Genomic DNA, 21,812 nt, shown 5'->3' on the forward strand with positions numbered 1-21,812 from the left:
ACTCCACATAAAAGATTTTGGCTTAGGTAGAAACAACCTGGAAGATAAGATAGCTGATTCCTTTTTAATCAGGGGAGATGGAGTTATAATGGCAAAAATATGAGACTCAAGTGCATGGCATGGAGAACTCTAGAGAGAAGAACCTACAAGGGAAGCAATGCATGTGAGGCCCTGAAGAGGGGACAGCAGAAAAGCATAGAGTCCAGAATTTAGGTCACCAATTGCATATAATAATAATAAAAAAACATCCAAAGGTTTCAATTTTTCTTACATGTTAAAATGTAACCTTTCCCCTCCTCAAACCTCAGAAAAAGTACCTGTTCTTCCATTATGAACGAGTTAACCTTTATTAGAAATTAACATATATCCCTTGACAGGCTTTTACATAGAAGATGTTTATATGTATTTGCTTTTTTGAACCAACATCTGGAATGTCTGATGTCCTCCTTGTGGTCTGTATACCCCAGTGCTTTTTAAAGGAAATGCAAAAAAAGAAGGAGATAGCAGTGGGCAGCTATACAAAGCTATCTAAGATCATTCTGAGACCAAACCCAGATCTGGGTCAAGTCTAGTGATGCACTGAATGTATGGGCCAAGCAATGGTCCCTTCCTTCTCTCAGCACAAGAAGAGGAAAAAAAAGTGGCAGATGAGACTTGGTGGAGCAGGTTGGTTTCAGGAACCTGACATCTGGTCAGGTAGGAACTTCATTAATTAAAAGCAGAGCAAACCAGAATGTTATGTAGAGTCATCTGGGAGCTCTGTAAGTCTCGGTTTCCCTGAGAAATGTCTCAATTCTACAGGGCACAGAACTACAGGAGACATGAAAATCAACAAACAAGTTTTGAACAGTGTATTTCAGACACACCCAGGCCTTTCCTGTGCTCAAGAATTTATGGATGACTCAAAAGGAAAAATCACTGGGAAAACATTTTTTGCTTGAGCGTTTCTGGTGAGCAACAGTAGTTTTGCTCTCACTGTCTAAAAATGGCACCTCTTTAAATATACCCCCTACACCCCTCCAAAACAATAGGGTCACTTGTTTCTTTTTTCCTTGTTATTGCAGAAAAAAGTGTCCCTACAGCTTTTCAGTGCCAGATCTCTTACTTCCCAGGAAAAAAACCCAACCAAAGAAAACAGCAAGAAAAATAGCTCTTTTAAAAGAAGCATTAATAATGACCGTATGGTCTCCTGGTTTGATATCTACATGTTTATTTCTTTGTAGAAAGGGTATTTGTGGGCCTGACAGCAGTTGCTTTTATTTTACTCCCATCTCTTTGATTTGAGAGAGTTTTTATGCATAATGCTTTTCACCAGAGAGGTGCTGTATGGCCTGTGTCTCAAACAGTTAGAGTGAAAAAGATGATTGGATGAAGTTAATTCCTTGGTAGATGTGACAGATAGATGGGAAAGACCTTGAGTGTCTACACTGATAAGGGGTCTGTCATGTCAGGGAATAAGGAAAAGTGCAATATTCCTGGAAGAGCTTTAAATTACATTTTCATTCTGATCTACTTTTCCTCTAGGTTTTAAGGTCTGCTTGGTGATGACTTGATAAGGGTGAAGCTAAGAGAGACTGATAAGAAATCTAGCTTGAGCAAAGTAAGACTACCTTGTTCTGATGGCTCTGACTGAAAATAATGCCTGATTTACTATGATTCTTCATTCATATTTGTTTAGTCCTCTCATTGGAAGTCTCGCTACCGTGAGCATTAGTTGCAGGAAGCTGAGAAAGATTGCAAATAGCCCTTCATCAAAAAAAACCCCTTTAAAGTAGAAGGAGTTCTCCACCTTCAGTCATGGTAATCCCCTAGAAATGGGTTTATTGGAGGTACAGTATTGTGTTTTGGGCCTGTGGACTGTCTTGTATCAGTGATGATTGTAAATGACCTACGCTAGGATCTCATCTGACATGAGTGTCCAGCTCTTCCCTAACACAGTGTTCAGCACACACTGCCTCAGAAGTGTGAGCTTCCAAAGTGTCCCAGCTGCTGACTGTATGCCAGGTTCATCCCGTATGACTCCGGATACTTCCACATGGCTTTAGGTACTTTCCTGTATCTCCTGCACTGGAAGCCAGTTTCATCTCAAGTCGCCTTTTTTATTAATTAAGAGAGAAAGAAAGGCACCTCTAGAAGATCTTACAAGGCTCGGGCAATCTCTCATAACCCTTTGCAGTGCATCCTGACACTAGAAGAAATGAAACTCCTAAATTAGACGCTAAAGAGAGGCAGGATGAATTTAGGCCTTTGGCTCCAACTCCACTACACTGTGAGCTGCCGCTCAGGGCTGCCATTCAATTCCAGCTGCTAGCTTGCACTGAAGGTCAATACAAATTGCTTGTGGGAGCATGGCACATGGCACAATTCCGACTGTGAGGAAAAAATAAGAAAAACTAATAGGCATCCAGCAGTCACTCATGCTGAAAAACTGAATGAGAAACAAGTCCCTTGCACACCGGATAGTCCCAGAGACAAAACTGTGTATTTAAGCCTGTGGTTCCTTGAATACTGACAAGATTTCATTAAAGCACAGGAAAGACATCCTAGGGATAAAACACAAACAGAGGAATAGTAGGTGGATCCCTAAAGTGTTGCATACTAAATCCCAGCAACCGGAAAAAGAAGTAACGGGTTGTCTCCATTTCCTCGTCTTCTCCATGCATAGCCATCAAATCAGTGCCTGCTGGGTTCAGCAGCTTCCTCTGTGTCTCCAACATCTACAGGAACCCAGTTTCTTAAGATCTTTTGAGTCACTTTTAAAGCCCTATCACTGGAAACACTCATTTTGTACATGATCTCCATTAAGCAAACAGGGTTACAATTCAGCCAAGACTTTCCAGTTCTAGGACAGCCAAAAGTATTTGAGTTGATGGTTTCAGACAGTTTTCAGACTATAACATGGGCTTAGTGGGAAGCTCAACACCTGCATTTACATCATTGCTTTTTAATTATGTTAGACTTTTTCAGGCAGAATATTCCTGATCTGTATGTCTTTAAATAATCTTTTAAAATAATCCCAGCTGAATGAGCTCTCAGGGGTATATATGAAAGTAAAAGAAATAACTTATTCAGGGTTTTTTGTATGGTTTGTTTTGAATTTTAACTTTTTAGATAATGCTGTGGATAGGGGTGTTATTAAAAGAAACAAAACTGAGGTTATTAAATACTCGCATATCAGAATAATTTAATGGATGGTATAGATTTGAGAGGAGCAACATCCAAAACATTTGCATGATCTGAATGGTAGATAGATAAGCACTGCAAAATTAAAATACTTCCTTAAACAACTGCATTATATGGAAACATTCCTACTGAGGTATAAATTGGCACTGTAAAAAGAGCAGCAGGTGTTAAAGCAAATCCCAGACTCATTTATACAAGAGGAAAACTTGCCAAACCACGTACATGTCAAATTTGCTGCTCCCAGTAATACTGGGGACTGTTCCATTAAGGGCTGAGTTTCCCAGACAGAGAAACCAAGAGAAAACCTGTGATGTTTTTCAGTAGTTAGGCACAGCCAATTGGACCTGCAGTAAAATGAATCTCTTCCAAACATGCGGAGCATTGACTGTTCGCTAAGCCCCATGTGGTACCAGGCACTCCTCCAGAACTAGGGAGTGTACTAAAGTGATTATGGGATTCTGTGACTGATGGCTCTATCGCATGCCTGAGATTCATGGCTCACATAGCCACGCTCCAGTGACGGGTGGTGGCGTGCCTGCAGAAAATGCAAAGGAATTTGCATTTTTATGTAGCTTAGCCAACAGCAGAAAAGGGTTAAGACTAGTCATCTTAATTCTCATTTGCAGTGGGCAAAATAAGTGCCTAAAGACAACGGCCACAGCTTGATGTTATGTGTGCTGATTTAATTTGGCATCTGAGGCTCTACCGTGGAAAAAGCCTTAGTGGTCTGGTTAAACCACATACCCGCAGGCTCCCTAACTTTTAGCTATCTGTTCACACTGAATCTCAGCTTTCTGCTGTTCCCTTTCACTGTTTCTTCTGTTGCCTTTGGCTATCAGCTAGCTGTGTACATTAAAAAGGCAGCATTGCCTCTCAGGATATTTCAGGCTTTTCTTTGCAAGATTAGACAGCCTCCTCTCTATTCCTTAGCTAGACGAAAAAGAGCTACCCTTTTAACCTTTCCATCCTTTTAAGAACTAATATCCCCCTTGTTTCCTCATTTCTTTCCCCCCATTTTCAGTGGCCTTCAGTGCTATACTTTAAGGGCTTTGTTTTCAGAATATGATTAGGTTTTAACACCATTCATCTAGATTTAAAAATAATGGTTCCGCCTTGGTGTACTACTCACCCTTCTGCCTTATTTTAGAACTTGGGTTTCAGCGGCCAGCTCCTCTCCCTTGCCAAAATCCTTCTGCAGATTTCCAAAGGAAATGGTTCCCCTTCCATGTAGTGCTTATTTCTTGGGTTCTGCAACTTCCGTTTAGACAAATGAAAAGGGATGTGCCTCTCAGCCTTGCAGTCTGGTTAGCAGTGAAAATCGAACCAGAGGCCTTTGGGGTGGAGCATTCTGTCATAAACAAATCATGGTTATGGAAGCTATATTTCTGTTCTCTCAACAGGAGTAATAAATGGGAGGCAGCTGCACTCTCATGATTTAAGTTATAATATTTCAATTTCTATAGATTATAGATACTTAGAGTGTCCCTGGAGCTGCCCATGGCCCCTTCTTGGAGGGGGGAACATGTTTATGGTTTTTTCATAGGGTAGGTGCTAAGATATGGCAAGATTTCTCTGACTTGTTCACAGTCATAGTGAAAAAAAATGGAGCAGAGCAGGGAACTGAATCTGTGCTTATCAGATCCCAGGAATGTGTGCTATTTAGTGTCCTGTGCTTCCTCCACATCCTGAAACCAACAAAAGCTGATTGGAAAATGAAGTTATCAGAGACAAGCACTGAACAAAACAGAAGCCAATGAAATCATTCTAGCACCATTCCCTCTCCAGTGTTTAGAAGACCAAGAGAAAGACAGATTTTTAAAAGCAAACTGTCCTCCTTCCCTTCCTGGAGAGAAGTTTACTCTCTCTGGGAGCGTTTACATGAGGAAAAATCCCAGACCTTTGAAACCACATAGAAGAAGGTTAATGTAAATGAATGGTTGTAGGACCAGAGAAAAGACTTTCTGAAGTCTGGTCCCTGCTGCTGCAAGTGGCAGAACTACAGAAACTGTCCCATTATGTTATCAATATTCTACCTGAAACCAGTTACCTTCCTTCCCTTTGCTAGTCCTTCTGAGAGGCTTTTCCAGAGCTCTTCTCTGCTGGTTAGCAGCTTTCTCCCAATTACCAACCTAAATTATTATGTTTATTTTCCCGTTGCTTTGCTCCTTCCGATTTTACTTCTTTGTTTCACAGCTTCTTGCAAATAAAACCACTGTCCTGGATCCTTGTCAACTGGCACTTTGAGACAGATTTCATTTCAGGCCTGGTCTAGAGCCCATTTAAGTCAATGGGAGTCTCTTCTGAGTTCAGTATGCTTTCCAAGTGGGCCTTTATAGGCTATGCCTGTAGTCATCTGGATATAAAAGGTCTATGTTGATAAAATTATACTGCAACCTACAGACTGCAGAATCCTTCATTTACCTGCTTGTGTTGGCCAGTTCAGGAAGGAAAGACAGGGAAGCAGAATATCCAACATTTCAATAACAAGTGGTATCTAACAGCCAACAAGAAAGGCACTGAACTTAAAAGCAAGTGCAGTGGAGCACTTCCTTATGAAGGCATTATGACGAAGCCACCTCTGGAATTATTTTACTGTCATTTGTCTTCATTTCACTCCTCTGCTTACTTGAGTACCACATGAAACCAATGATCCTGGGAAGAAAAACACAGAAAATGGTCTTTTCATGTTCCTTCTTTTTTTGTTTTTTAATCACCCAGAAGAGGGGAACTCTCTAATTCTCCAAAGGTGACATTATCATCAATGATATCTAACTATTTCCAAAATGTAGGACATTTTTGACTGCTATCCAATACATAAGCAATCCCTCATTCTAGCTTTTTATAGTTTTTCTCCAGTGTCACAATGCAAAGCTATATTTTACAGTTACAAAGCAATTATTTGACTTGTAGTGATGAAAACACTACACCATAAGAAGTGGTCAAAACAGTACACTTTAAGAAGTAAACAAAGCTGTTGTCAATCAATTTATTGACCAATATTACAGACAGTAGAAACTCAAGTGATGATCCATGCAGATAAATTAGTCACATAATATTAAGCAACAAATGTTAAAGAACTGCAAAACTATCTGTAGCTTGAGACACAAACAACCTGTGAAAAAAAATGTGGCCCCAGTTTGGGACTTAATGTGATCTAAACCCAGCACAACAGAAGTGAAAGCAGAAAGGGTGTGAGCTGGAACCTCTCAGTAGTAAGTTAAGACCCAGCAATCAGCAAGGACACAAGACCCACAGCATGTCCAAAAATCCTCAGCAGCCTTCTCAGAAGAGTTGCTAGTGGTGTTCCCTTCTTATATGACTCCAGTCCCAGCTAAGGAGTTGATTTAACTATTTAAATGTTTGCAATCATTAACCTTTCAATAAAAACACAGCTTCAGCTTATTAAGCTCATTAGTCTGTAACAAATGAAGCTTTTGAACATGCCAAGGAGCAAAATATAACTGGATTCAGAAAGCAATTAGATGCATTTGGAGAGGATGATAGGTCTCTTGAGGGCTATTCAGCACAGAGATGTGGATACAGTCTCTGATTCAGGAGGTCCCTAGGCTGCAGACTGCAGGGTGGTTATATCAAGGGAGCACCATGCATGTTTGCCTAGCTCTTATTGCCTCCCTTACTCTTTGGTTCCGGGGTCGGGTGGTCCTTTGATCTGATTCACTAGAGCTGTTCTTATGTACTATGGATGCCTGGCCAGCAGCCAACACACAGTGTCACACTAGCTGAAGGAAAGTAGTAGAAAGCATTTGTTTACACCTTATAAACTAGGCAGTCCCTACAGCAGAATGGTGGTATAAACAGTATAGCTGAAGCCCTCCATGAGTCTAGCTTTTGACCAAAGAATGAATGTTACTCAGCATGGAAGATAAAGGTTTATTCAGCAGCAGTTGATACCAGAGTAATTATCATGCAGCTGTAACAAAGTGTCCAAAGTCTTTGAATTTTGTCCTTACCTTTTTTCTTTTTTTTCAGTGTATGCAGGAACACCATTGAAAGAGACGGATTTGCATTACTGCACATTGTAAAAGACCAATTTTCAGTGTCTTGTAAACCTAGTCTGGGTCAGTAAGGAATACTTGGCTGTACCACCTTGCATTTTACATTTTCTGTCTCTGCATTGCTTCCTTGGAGGATCACTCTTCTTACCAAAGCTCTACGATGTTTTCAGGAGCCCACCTGGGATCTCTCCTAGGACCAAAGCTTCATGCACATAGATTTCAACACTGCCACATGCTTCTCGTGGAGCTACTTCAAATGTCACCAACACAAAGGTGAAGCTCTTACTTGTCAGATGGTACAGTTGCTTGACACACTGAAAACAATACAAAAAGGGTAGAGAACTGTTCAAGCTACCTCTATGATTAGTGAGAGGTAAACAGTATAAATCCACTACCAGCATAGTTCTTATTCCAATTTTCATTCTTGTCACTCTCTGCAAACTTCTCATCTTCAGTCTGGTGTGCCCCAGAGTAACTTCATGGTTCAAGTAAACTCTAAATCTCAACAAAGTACTCAAAATCACTGAGCTGACTGTGCATCTGTTTTATTCCAGAGAAAGTTAAAGACCAGGAAAAAATAGAAACTAAACATTTTGTTCTGGATCATTCAACCTGAGCTGCATTTACTGAACTTCAGCAGTGTGTCCTAGAAAATTTTTATTCTCCTTAATGGCTGGCGTTATCTGTCATTGTCTATGATGCATCGTGGATATGAGATTCAGATGAAGCATTAGTGTAATGGATCTCCTTGCAATCAGGCCAAGCATGATTGGGGGCCTGTTCATTCAGACCAATTTTTACTGGGGTCCCTGAACCACTTGCATGAAGGGAAAAGCTGTGGCTTTCAATCTTATCTGTGTGGAAGGTATCAATGCCACATGTGACAGTTGTGGCTAGAACAAAAAGCAGGCTTGTGCTCACGTTCTGTTTCAAGATCGTCATCTTGTGGGAAGTTGTCTGTGAAGCTGCCTGTATTCTTGATTTAGCTCTTGGAGGCTTAGGGTTTTATGTATCATTGCATGAATTTCTGGCTATGTCCCCACCCAACTCTCATCACACAGAAGGTCTCAAATATACCATAGTTTGTGTATCTAATCACCAGAATGGCCTGTACTTTTTTTTTCCACATGGAGAAGAGTCCTAAGAGCCTAGCATGGGGTCCAGCTGGAAACACTACGATGAGCGCTACACAAGCCAAGCCAGAAAGATGCACTCAGTGTGGTACATAGATCCAATGGCTTCTCAAGTGAGTAAGCAGAGACCCAACTGAATATCATCATTAAAATGGGGTGGTGACACCTGATCCTTAAGAAGGCCACTTCATTAAATGGTGTAGATGATGAGGGCAGGGTGTGAGGCAGTATGGATAGAAAAAATACATCAGCACAGAAGCCCAGCCTTAGGAACTTTATGACTATGAGTGAACTCACTTATATGTGAAATTACTCCATCTTCTATTAGGACCAAAAGTCACACAGCAATTTACCAGTTGCAAAGATGTAAGGTTTTGTCATGTGTATGTAAAGGCTCTTACAACAGAGCAGTCATGTTTGGACTGCAGCAAACTACTGCACAGATGATCCTTAAGAATGATACTAGGAGCTTTGTAAGTTTGGGTGTTTGGGGTTTTTTTCTTCTTTTTTTTCCTTTTTTTTTTTTTTAATTTCTTTTCCTGAGATTTCAGCTGTGGAGAGAGTGGCATTGTTGATTTTAAAAGGGCAGACTTCACAAGCAGATTAACATGCTCCATATGTCTGGTCAGTTTGTTGAAGAGCCCAAAATGTGCATCTATTAAATATAATGAACGAGGAATGATAGATGATGTCTCACACTCCCAAGCTTGTAATTAAGCAGCAGGGAGAGGCTGCAGGGTAAAGAGTGGAGAAAGCATCCTTCAGTCACAAATCCTTGACATGGAGATGTCAGTTGTTCAAAAGAGGTTTTAACATCTCTGACATGAGTACAGCAAGGGAATGGAAAAGTAAGCAAAACAAAGCACTGGAAGGGCATTTTAACACTGTGTTAGGCAAATGAGAGGATAAATGATGACTGTATATTCCATGGCGGTGGGAGGGTTATAAACATTACAGAGACAATTGCCGCTAAATGAGGTGTATCCCAGGCAGCTGTCCTCATGCATTAGGAGGCTGTTTTCAAAAGAAAAGATTCTCCCATCAACATTAAAACAAAACAAAATAAAAAGATCTCTTCCACACAACTCACATGCCATGAATAACTCAGCATGTGAGTCAAACCCTTCCAGAGGCAGGCTGTGTTTTGGCTGCCTCCTTTTGGGCATTATTTGAGCATAGCCATGCACTCTCTGTAAGCCTTAATTATCAGAGCAACCATATGAGCAAGCTAGCCTGCCCTGTTTGTCTGGACTTGAGTCTTCTATGCCTCTTTGATCTATGTGTGGTAAATCTGAGAGCCTCCATGCTGGCACAGCCCCTGTTGGAGGGAATTGGTTGACTACTGTCTTGCTGAATTGCGCTAATCACAAGGATTATCGGTTTCTTTCAAGGTCCATTTTCTTTTTTTCAAGCCATATGAATCTGTGACTGTCTGAGCTTCCTGGATTTCTTTAATGGAAATTTCCAGCATGCAGATGTAAATACAGTGCAGTCTGAGAATGTAATACTCATATTAGAAGTAGCAGTGTTTGTTTTGTTGCTGTTAGTAATATATTCAGCTCTTTTGGAGCACTTTCCTTCAGTATGCTTCACATTACATTATCATTTCACAGGCAGGGAAACTGAGGAGAAGACAAACACAGCATCTTGTCCTGGAAAGCAATGCCACAGATGAAATACAATTGAAGACTTAAGTGTAGTGCAGTGACCTATCCAGAAAGCACTGCCTCTCTTTGGCCTGTAGGAAAATTATAGTCTAAAACAACTGTGGTTGCCACTTCAGTGAAATATTCTTATTTCTGAAACTGAGCTCATGTCCAATACTCTTTCATGTCCTTGTTATGCTAGAAGCCTCAACAATACTGACTTCAGGGGACTGAAAGACTGGGTCTCCCCCATTGCATTAATTGATTGATGCTAGCAGAAGGTTTTCAAGCCACATTTCTTTTCCAGTGCTCAGTAGATCAATAGTGATTCATGGTGCAGCCTCAGGTATTCCACGGAATGATTGCACATCCCTTTTAACCACCCAAAAATATGTCTACATATAACAATGCAAAATCAAAATAAAGGCAAATAACTGAAGAGGCAAAGTCTACAACTAAGTTTTACCTGCTTGAGAGTGAAATCTATTCTGGCACAAGGTGGTACGTAGGTTTATTTTTTAAAACACTTCACTTACTAGAGACTGAGAGTTACTTCTCTCAAAGATTTGTAAACCAGCTATCCTCCTAGGACTACTGAGAGGTAGGATGCAGAGATTCTGCCACTACACAGCCTGTCACCTCAGAAAGGAATGAGAGCTACCTGTTGTTTACAGCTCTGACAGGAGAGAGCCATGTCAGACATAAATGTTGATATATCCCTCTGAAACAATAAGATGGTCTGGAGCAAAAGAGCATCTCAGTAGGATAGACTCTGTTTACATAGAGACGGTATTGCTTTCTATGAGCATTATTTGCCCTAGGGCATCAGAGCTCCGCTATACATACTACAGTCATCTCATGGAGTAAGAGCATCTCTGGCCCCAGAGCTTTGGAGCCAGGTGCGTAAAGGGAGAAATGACAGTCAAAGCACAAAGAAAAGCTGGCCTTTGTTTTGGGGAAACACTGACCAGTTAGGATAAAGCTCCATTCAGAATAAAATTCTTATAAAACTATTTGTAAAATGTTGCATTTTCTGACAAAGAGGTGTCAGACTGGAAAAAAGCTGGCCCAGCTGAATCTGGGAAGTAGAAGTAATGCAGCCATCTCCGAACAGCTGGTCAGCAGCAACTGCAGCAGAAGAGACGACCTTCCTGCCTGAGATGGTCTCCATCAAAATAGGTTGCTTCCCCATCCAGTGGTGCCATGTGCACCCCTGCAGCAAACCCACCTCAGGGCATGGCAGGCTCAGCTCACAGCAGCCTTGTGGCCGGCTCCGTCTCTTCGCACTTTGGGTCACCATACAGTGCTCGGGCTGTACTGCTGCGAGGACTGGGCCCAGCTGAACAGGCTGGAGAGAGTATGTGTCCACTTCTAAAACTGTGCCAGAGTGGAGGTCTCCACTGTTGACTTTTAGAAGTCCCTTTTGGAGAGAGATGACACAGGGAAAGCAGCAGCAATGAAAGTGTGGTGTAGGCTTGGTGAGAATGATAGTGGCAATGAAGGACAGAGTATTTAAACTTGAAAAAAAGGAAGCATTTTCCTTCTGGCTGAAAATAGCTGGGTTTCTAGCTACAATCCACTATCCTCTGGTTGAGGAACTCCTTAGGGGTGTTGCCAAACCTCACAGTATAACAAGCACATCATGAAAACCTCTCCTCTCCCTGGGTAGCAGAGCAGCCACACTGCTCAGGAACAGGATGGATCTTGGTTTCACCATCCTCTGCTTCACCACCTGGATGGGAGGAGGGAAAGGGAATTGCTTGCCCCTATGCATATCCTTTGAAAATTCTAATTTTCCTGTAGGGTTGCCTCCATCAAAAAAATCCCCTGAAATAATTTTCTTTCTCTGTGCCCCTCTGCCCCAGTTTCTCTCTCTCTTTTTCAGCAGCTGAATATGAAATCAGTTCAACATTGGAACAAAAATGATGTTTTTCTTTCTCTTATTTTGAGAAATAAAATCTCACAGTTGATTTGATGAAAGCTTCTGTTTTACAGGGAAATCAATTCCTCCTCCAACCTCACTTCATTTTATAACGGACACTAGAAAAATACCCATTCCCTCTAAACTTGACAGATGCTACTACAAGGTGAGAAGGAACTACTGCTTCTTTCAGTATAGTATTTTTTAATATGCTATGTACATGGAAACACTTCTTCATCCATCAACTGAAAAGTTAATTTCTTCCTGCTGCCCTTCACCCCACTTTCAGGTCTCCCAAGCTAACCATGACTGTGCAACATAACTGACTCTGGTATAAATAAGAGCTGAGGAAATGGAAGAAATTAAGAACTCCAGCCCTAAGGCTAAGTATCGCCCTCCTATTTGTTTTCTCTGTGTACTAGGCTTAATACTTCTTCTCAGCTGGGTACACAAGCTAATATACTACGTAATCAGAGGGAAAATATCGCCTTATAGAAATCTCATTTCTTACCACGCTTGAGGTTTCTGTGGATACTGGAAATACTTTACTGTTTCATAGTATGTGGGCAGAATAGGGATGAAACAACACAAGTGAATAATTATTTTCAGCTTTAGGATCTCATTTATATTAAAGCCTCTAAGCACTGAAAGTGGAGGGAGATTCAATCTTCTTCTTCCCTCTCGTGTGTGCTACCTTGTTGCTCAAATCCAAGGAATATTCATGCAGGAACTCAGTTCATGTGCAAGAAACTTCTGTCTTTGGAGTGCATTTAGTGATGGACATTCACAGTCCACCTATAGTACACATATGCCCGTCATAACAAGGGTATGTAACTGTGTCCTTATCTACATCACGTATTTTGTTCAGACACTCTACGGGGCCCATCCGTTCTGTGTGATTGGTATACCTGCAGGACACATCTGTCTGGGTGGCCCTGCTCTGTGGCAGGGTCTGCAGGAATTCAGCCTGTGAGTAATAACCTCCTCACACTGAGCCTATCTATCTAAAATGGGGCATGAGTCTAAAAAAGTGCAAGCCTTAGAGCAATCCCCTTCAGCCAGCTGATTTTCACCATTCATCAACTCATAATTCATCTGAGGTTTAAAAAAAAAAAGAGAAAAATGTTTGGATAAAGACACTCACATTAGGAGAGATGCAAGTTAATCAATATAGTTCCTGTCCTTTCAGAAGTCTTTTAAAAAGCTGTAAATATCGTAAGAAGGCAGTTTGCAAGAGAGAATTTAGCTTGAATCAGATATTCATCAGTATGAGTAGAAATTGATAAAGCATAAACCCCACAATCTCTGTCCCCTAAACCAGGTCTCAAGCCTTCCCTTCACTCAGTCATGTTGCGGGGCAGACCAAGCTCAACCAGTCAGATCACCCGGCTTGTGATCAAATTTGTGTACTGACTATCTAGTTATCTAAAGTAAAATGGAAGTTTAAGAGGCAAAATGGGGTTTAGAGAGAAAGAACAAAAGCAAAGGCAAAAAGCCCTCTTACTTCTTTGGTCATAAACCTCCCCATTACTTTTTTGGTCTTTGGTGCTTTCCATGTTAGCCAGTAAAGATCTAAAGTAAAGACACTCCTTGGAGGCAATTCATGCCCCAGAGCTCCACTCCAGAGTCAGGATTGTCCTCCTTTCTCCTGGGGGTGCTGTCTAGTGCCCTCGCTACACCAGCAAGTTGACCATGGCAGTGGCAGCCTCAGGACCAGCCCCTCTGCTGCCTCCTCCCCTAAAGAAACACAGAAAGACCCTTGCTTTACCACAACAAACTACACAGTGCTAGGCAAACGTCTTGCATTGAGGGTAGTTAAAACAGGTTAAAATATTTGCAGAGACTATCCACAGGTCTTACATTAACTCTATTATTTCAGTTCCCAAGAAACTCAGAGCATTGCTGCAAGGAAGAAGGGCAGATGGAAGGAGAGGGGCCAAGGGCCATGCTCAGATGACCTGCTGCAATACTGGAAATGAGTCCAGTGTAGATAAATTCATGCAGTGTGTGGACAACTCACATTTCCCCTTACCCAAAATTATATCTTACGGTACATAACACTGAATGAACATGGCTCCCTGTACTGTCGATGAGGAAAAGCATGATGCCACGCTTGCACACCACTACTAGATCCATTTGACTACAACTTCTTTTTTCTCTACAGTGTGTAGAGTTGAAATAAGATGGAGTTTATTTTAGTGTTTAATGTGCCACCATATTGATCAGAATATGGCTGGTGATTTATCTGAGGCAACACAGGAGATCTGAAATAAAACACAGACTTGTACTGACCCCTTTCAAGTAATCAACAAGGGGCCTAAACACCTTCCACACAAGGTTCAAAGGAATAGATTTTTTTTTAACTGTTAAACTCTGATTTTTCATAAAACCGTAAAAAGAGGACTTGTTGCTTACAGTGTATAATTTAGCTCCATCTTTTATATAGACAAGGGAATGTTGAATAGTACTGCCACATTTTCAATGTAAGATGTTCTTTGCAAGCCTTTTTTCCCCCCCCTGAAAGCTCAGGACCCTGTAGATATCTGATTTTGCAATATTCTCAGACTTTCATTCACACACACTCTTTCTCTAGTTTCCAACATTTCAGGAAAAACTTTGAAAAATTTTAATCTTCCTTTCCACTCCTTTGTCTTCCTATGAACAGCAACAGAAAATGAGTGAAAAGATCACAACGTGATTTTTTAAAGCCTTCTGACTACTGAGCTAATATCACGAACTGTCTGGCAAGGGTTTGACTCGGGATTTATCCTTGTCTGAGCTTGGCAGTGTGCGTGCTGGTCTACTTATTAGAGCAGACAGATGTATGATCCTCAGAGCACTTAGTTTCCTGTATTTCACGCTGAATTGGTTAATGCTTCACAAAAGCTGGGAGAGAGGTACCTAAGTCTGTGTATTGCAGAGCTGGGTGCTGCTGGAAGTGCACTGGTCATGGGAGGGAAGGAAAAAGATGGATGTCATCAGGCTTTCAGTGCACATGGAACTGGTTGCACTTCCTTAAAGGATATCTTTATGGGTAGTAATAAGAAAGCCAGAAAGCCCTGCAGAGTGACTTACTCTGGAGGTTGTGCCATGAAAAGCCATGGGCTATGAGTCTGATTAACAATAATGACTCAGAACCAGGATCTTTCCTTTGCACCGAAGTCCCGTTTGTTCCTAGCGTACATGACTGGGGCTGACAGGCCACCACTGGGTTCACCAGGAAAAGTGCATTGCCTGCAGGTGTATCTAAATTGATGATGCACGCTAAATATCCTTGTCCTGCATATCCTGTATCACAGTGGGGACAGAAAGAGGGAAGAAAGAAAGGGGGATCTTGTACTCAGGTATGGTCGAAATGGAAAAACATGAAGTGGGGATCAAGAAGGGATAAACAGTGAATTTGTGGAGCAAATAATGCATGACATTAACTACAGAGTCTATGTTTTTTTGTCTTGGGATTGCTTTCCCTCATACAGTTGGTTTGTTGGTTTCTTTGGTCACTTGTTAAACCCTAATTAAGGAGCCACTATCAGAAGCAGTCCCTATTCATACCTAACTGCCTGACAGTCACCACTTTTCTTTTGATTTGAGCCTTTCTGAAAAGCTGGCTCCTAGATCAATCACAAAACAAACACAGCTTGGCTTTTGGAAGGGACCTTTTTTCTCCATCACAAGCTATTTAGCTTTCCAATCATGTGGCAGCTTCACATAGTCTTCAAGAGGGAAGGAAGAATGCTGTATGGCAGAACGGCTTGGGAGGTCTCCTAGGAAAACCCGCACCTGCTTTCTGCCCGCACATCCACGCTCGTCTCTGAACCAAGCCGTGAGCTGACGCTACACAGCTGCTATGAGGCATTATGTCGGGGCTTCATTTGCCAGCATTTCCGCCACTCTGGATTGCATTGGTATCTCTTAACAGCTCCCAGAGCAGCTTCATCAAGCTGCTAATGTCAACTGAGTAAATAATGCATGCTTCAACTTTGGGCTAAATATACATTTGTCTGATAGACCATAACAGCCACCAAGTCTGTTGTGCTAAGCAATCCTTAGCTGTATATTTAACAGATCGATGGAGTGCTTACAGCTTTGACACATAAATCAGTATTTAGGTAAGTTTTAAAATAATTATTAGAAGTAAAAGAGCATTGCTGTCCATATATAGCACTTACATGGAATGAACCTTCTTCTCTCTTGTGTTGCTTTTTTTCTGGAACCCCCAGAGCCCCGATCAGCAGAGGTACTTCAATACAACTGAGTAAGCTGAAGTCAGTGTCTGAGCTTCACTCATTTTAAGTGTGACTTCTGCAGAACATGGAAGGTTCTCACAGGATCCAACCTGTCCCCTCAGAATCATTTCAGAGCAGTTGACACTATCCAAGACACTTGAATTATGTCTTGTTTGATGTACGAGAAGAAAGAGAAAACACTATGATACTGGTCTACTTGCTCTGGGGTCTGCATCTGTTAAGGACAATAGCACTGCCTGAGGATGCTTCTGCAGGACCAGAATATACAAAGACAAAATATAGGTGGCTTGTGCCTTGAACAAGAATCACAATTTAGTACTCTGAGGGCTATTTAGGGCAATTTAGGGCTCTGAGATGTAATATCTCCCTCCTCTGGCTGGGCATGGGAGTTGGAGGACGCAGCTGGTTTTATCACTCAGGTCATTGATACAGAATAGGAGGTACCAGTGACTGTGGACCCTCTCTTAGGAAACTCTGAGGAAGCTGCATGGTGGCTGCTGGAATGAAGTTCATTACTGTTATGGCAAGAAGTGGTCTGATCTTGGAGGTGAACCAGCTCAGAAGATTTCTTCTTCCTGTCTTCTCTGTTGGTAACCAGGATGGTGGACATAGGATCTTGTCTCTTCTTTTTCCATAGATATTAGGTATACAGTGTGGATTACACACACCTGCAGCTCTTTTTGAGTTTACACCAGATAAAGCCAAAGCTGTTCCTTTCAGGGAATAATGCTATCTATGAGATGGTGATTCCATCTTGTCTGATTTCTTGATGGAGTAGGATCTGTGGAAAGGTGAAAAGAGAAGAAACCTGCATTAACTCAGGACACTATGAAGGTGGCATGAACTTTGAGGGCCCACTGGGACCTACCCAGCAGTAAGAGCATTAACTAGATAGCTGTTTAGTGCAAAATTACTGCAAGGATCTTCAGGTAAAAATCTGTGAGGGATGCTGTGCTGAGGCAGGCTACTACTAAGGTCTGCTGTCCATCATCTAACACAGAGGAAAGGAGAAATTTCTAACTAAAGACAGAGGAACAGTTGCACAACCCACTACAAGTCTTATTTTCAAATGCATTTACTCCAAAGTCTATTCTTTCCATTTCTGTCACCCAAACCCCAGGATTACTGCGGGTCTGTTTAAACTTGACTCTCAACTACCAACACACATTTCACAATTAACTCTTATTACTACTGTCTCCAGAGTCCTGAATATCATTCTCCATGTCAAAGCATCAGCTGTCTGTTCCAGTCCCTAATTGTGCTGATCATGACCTTTGTAAACTAATCTGCTACAGCCATTTGAGTAATTAATGTCTTATGCAAAGATTAGTACTATCTGAATAAATAAACTAAACAAAAATAAGAAATTGTAATAAACAGCATGTCTAGTAGCAAAATATTGGTTTAAGAATTCTAATGATGATCATGATTTATTAATGCGCGTGTCAGCATCTGTTGCTGAGAGCATTATGTATGCCTCAGTAGGATTTGCCTTGATTTGTTGCATGTAAGTCAGATAGACAACAATCATGTAATGAAAAGTATTACAGTTTCTGAATCCCATCTTTTTAATGTCTAGGGAAGAGTTGCTTCATGCCCTCTCTGAATCTGCCCTTTCTGTATAACTTTATTATTAACAATGAAAAACACCTCCAAATCAATTTCTCAGTCTGTATATCTTGTTCTGTCAGCTCCCGTGATCAGGCAAATCCACCCCACCAAAGCTGATTTTAATATTTTGATGCCTGATGGTGAATTGAAGAGTAACATGCTATTTTTGTATAATTCTCTCTAGAAGGAGGAATAAGCAGAACTGGTAGATCTCAGAAATTGATAAACTTTAGTTTTCCTACTCAAGTACCTTCACATATGTCACCATTTCTGGAGAAACTCTGTTGATGTTAAAAATGGGTTAAAATGAGAAATGGATACACATAGTATTTATACTATGCATATCATGGTACTCATTTAAGTGGGCTATTTTACAGTCATGACTGATATTTGCACGTTGATTTGCATTTTCTTTATACTTTCAGCTGTCCTGTCATATATCTGAATTTTCTCTCCAGGCATTTACGAAGGACTGCTAAAAAAAAAGCAAACCCAAAAGAATCACTATTATTTTCACACTTGGGTGAAGAGGGGTAGCTAAATTCTGTGGAATTTAAAATTCATTTTTTATTGTAACTTTCATTGCAAAAGATCCTTAAGTGCTTCAGGGTAGGGCTGACTGAAAATCAGGTTCTTACAGCCACTTTTGAAATGACACTTCTTATAACTTCTGTAGTATCCTCACTGTCCATGAAATGCAGCTCTTTTGGGTGTGACAAAGTGCAATGGTGGAATTCTAGAATCTCTGGATTCCCAATCCCCAATCAAAATTGCAATTTCAGGTCACTGAACCTTAAGGCATTAGGAAAAAGTATCTTGTTCTCTCCTGGGTTTAAGTATCCAAATATCTTGAGAGGGATAGAGTCCACATCTCATTCATCCTGCTACTCAGCATTTCCTATCAGATCTAGAGTGTGTTTCCCTATCTAGCATGCTGGGTCTTGGCAATCCCTTTGAGTTAAACTAGCAGTCTCCAGTTTTCTGCCACTTAGAAAAAGGAGACCTTACCTTTTTCTGCTTGAACAAAGCGCAGGTAGGGAATCCATAGCACAGTAGTGAACACTACAGTGAGTCTGAGGGAAGGTGGCACCCACCAGGAGCAAATATTCCTCAGACATTTCTGTGTTGCCCCTAGGCAGAGTGCCTATAGACTGATGGTGGTAGGATGAGCAGGAAACAGCAAGTGGAAGGAGCCCTAAGAAAACTGACTTTCAGATGTCCAAACATCTTGAAAACTTTCATAATCCCACCCTAGTGTTTTAAGACCAGGAATAAAAGTTTTCTGTCTTTTCAACCACATCAGCAGTGAGAACCTTAGACTGGAAAATGATGGACAAAGTGATCCATTGATCTACAGTCAGAAGCTCTACAGCAAATCTAATGAACAGCAGAAAAGATTTTCCAATGCAGTAGAAACCTGTTAAACAGATTGCACTGCAGTATGAAAATATCATTTTCTTAACAGCCCTATAACACAGATAAATAGTGGCTTAAGGACAGAGGTGGCCTTTGCTGAACCTCATACATTCTTTCGATCTCTGTTTGTAAACCCTGCTCTCCAGAGGTTTATTCCAGATATTCATGCGATGCTTCTTTTTAGATAAACAATAACAAAAATCAGTCTTTCCCTGGGCATATCAGTCCTCTTGTCAGGTTTATTTCTCTATATCTTTTAAAAGGTCTTTCTTTTCAAAGGCATTTAATGAAATACCACTTGGTGTGATATCAGTGAGGAAATCTATTCATTTAACAGATTTAGTCTTTTAACCTGTTCAGTTCTGTTTGTACTTGACCTTTTGATCTCCTGTGTGTTCAGACTCCTAGCAAGTTTATACCTTCAACTGATATTTGTTTCTTAAGGAGACATCTGAATTCTCAAAAGTAAGCTGCATTATTTATTTATTAATTAGATTTTTTCATCCAGTGGAAGGCAAATATGTTCTGTTAACAAAGGTCTGTTCTATTAACCTGTTGGAAGCTTGGTTTCTCTGTAGTAAGGAGCAACAGAAACATTCTTCTTCAGAAAAAAAACCATGAAGAGCTGTACAGATGGCATGGAAGCATAATATAAAGAATGGCAAGCACACTACCATTGCTATACTACTCTGTTGCTCCTCTTGTTCAGGAGAGTCAGCATGTGATAAAGATATGGGAAGATACAACTAGTACTCCAACAAGGGTGACACCTTTGCAGTTATCTCAGGGAAGAGCCACAAAACCTACGAAGCAGAGGGGGAACCTTGCAGTTTCAGTTTCATTGGGACAAATACAACAGCTACTGAAAAGAAAAATGAAACAAGCAAGAAGCATTGGCTGGCTTCATCACTGTTTTTTTAATAAAATTCCTGGCATGGAGAGGAAATTGGAAAGAGAATGTAGCAAAGCCTGTTCAGGTAACTGAAAAAAGCTTTAGAAAGCTTGGAAAGATTAGTGGGCAGAAGTAGACAAATAATTTTTTGCATGGCATTTTTACTTAAATTATGTTGCAACGGTTCCTAAGCAAAGTGCAAGAGGGTTTTTACTGTCATATCAGATTTACATGGTAAAATTTAATGTAGTACTTGTCAGCTTTAAATACTGGAAGTATCAATAAAATGTCAAATTATACTTGACTTCAATCCCAAATGGTTATAAAAACGCAATCCAAATTTACAATCATTTAGCCTTTCTTCCCAGCCTCCTCCTTTTCTTCCTCAGTAAAGCTCATTATATGAGATTGTTTGGGAGGAGCTAATTTTTTCTTTTCTGCTTGAAGTCTGGTGATTCATTGGGGTTTACATCACCACTGAAATGTTCTTCCTTTAGAAATCAATGGCTGAGGACTGGAGTGGGGACCCAACTTTTTAATTATGGTTTGAAGTAATGTAATTGTGGATTTTAATGGCTCATACATCTCTTTGACAGATCATCTGAGTTTGTTGAAAGTTTTGAAAGCAATGAAATCAATTTCTTGGACAGTTAGCTAGCAAAAAGAGAAAACATTGATGTTAATTGGAGTGTAGACATAATATCACCTAATACCTCTGCATTTTTGTGAGATGTTTTACACATTGAAGATTCAGTCCAGGAGCGTAGTAAAGGGGAACATAAGAAGAGATACCTGCTGCTCCTTCTATTCAGTGATATTTTATATTCCTGGTGCCTCGGTGAGCATAACAGCTCTGATTGCATGATAAATTTCAGCATTGCCAGCCCTGGCTATGTAGAGAGTGAGTCTGGGAAGATTTCTGAAGATTAGGATACATTGGCTGACAGTACAGGGTATCAGAGTCATAGTACCCTATTCCAACATTTAGTATGCTCTTATCCAATACTCTGCAATAAGGCTTTTGTCTCAAGCCTATGGCAAAAAAGTCCATTTAGGAAGTTTGCCTAGCCAACAGGGTTTTATAATAAATACTCTAACAGTTCTTTCAGGCTTCAGATGTCCATTAGACTCTGGCTTAAAAAATCATCACCTACTTAAAAATTAAGCAAGGTCTTTTAAATAATATTATTATAAATAATAAACACCTTTCCCAGAAGCTTGGATTGAAAGTATTTGTAAATGTCATGGGTTCAATATTAATAGTCACTGCTGATGTTGGTTAGGCTAATTCTCAGTGACACTAACCAAACTCATTCCATTTACTGTCCAGGTTATTCCACCGTCCTGCAAGGAAGTGCCTGTGCTTATTAACACCCTTATCATTAGTGATTTTATAATTCATGTGAAATACAGAGCAACAGGACAAAACACAACTCAGAAAGGAAGAGATTTATGTCATTTACTAAGAAATTACCAGCATGTGTTGCAGCTTTGTTCTGTCTAATTAGTTGTTGCAGTTGTCAAAAAACTTGGCTTGAGTCTGATCTCAAGAACCAGCACAAATCAGGATGAACCGAATTATCTAGTTATTCTTTTGTTACTAAGGGGAAAAACAGGAAATACAATGGAAAATAGGAAATACATGTTACTGGAAATATTAAGTTACATTTTTTCCTAAAAAGACTCTCAGGAAAAAATAGAAAACAGCAACAACAATAATGTATTCTTTACAAAAGACATGGGATAA

The sequence above is a fragment of the Buteo buteo genome, chromosome 4 (assembly GCF_964188355.1).
Source record: "Buteo buteo chromosome 4, bButBut1.hap1.1, whole genome shotgun sequence".
Classification (NCBI taxonomy): domain Eukaryota; kingdom Metazoa; phylum Chordata; class Aves; order Accipitriformes; family Accipitridae; genus Buteo; species Buteo buteo.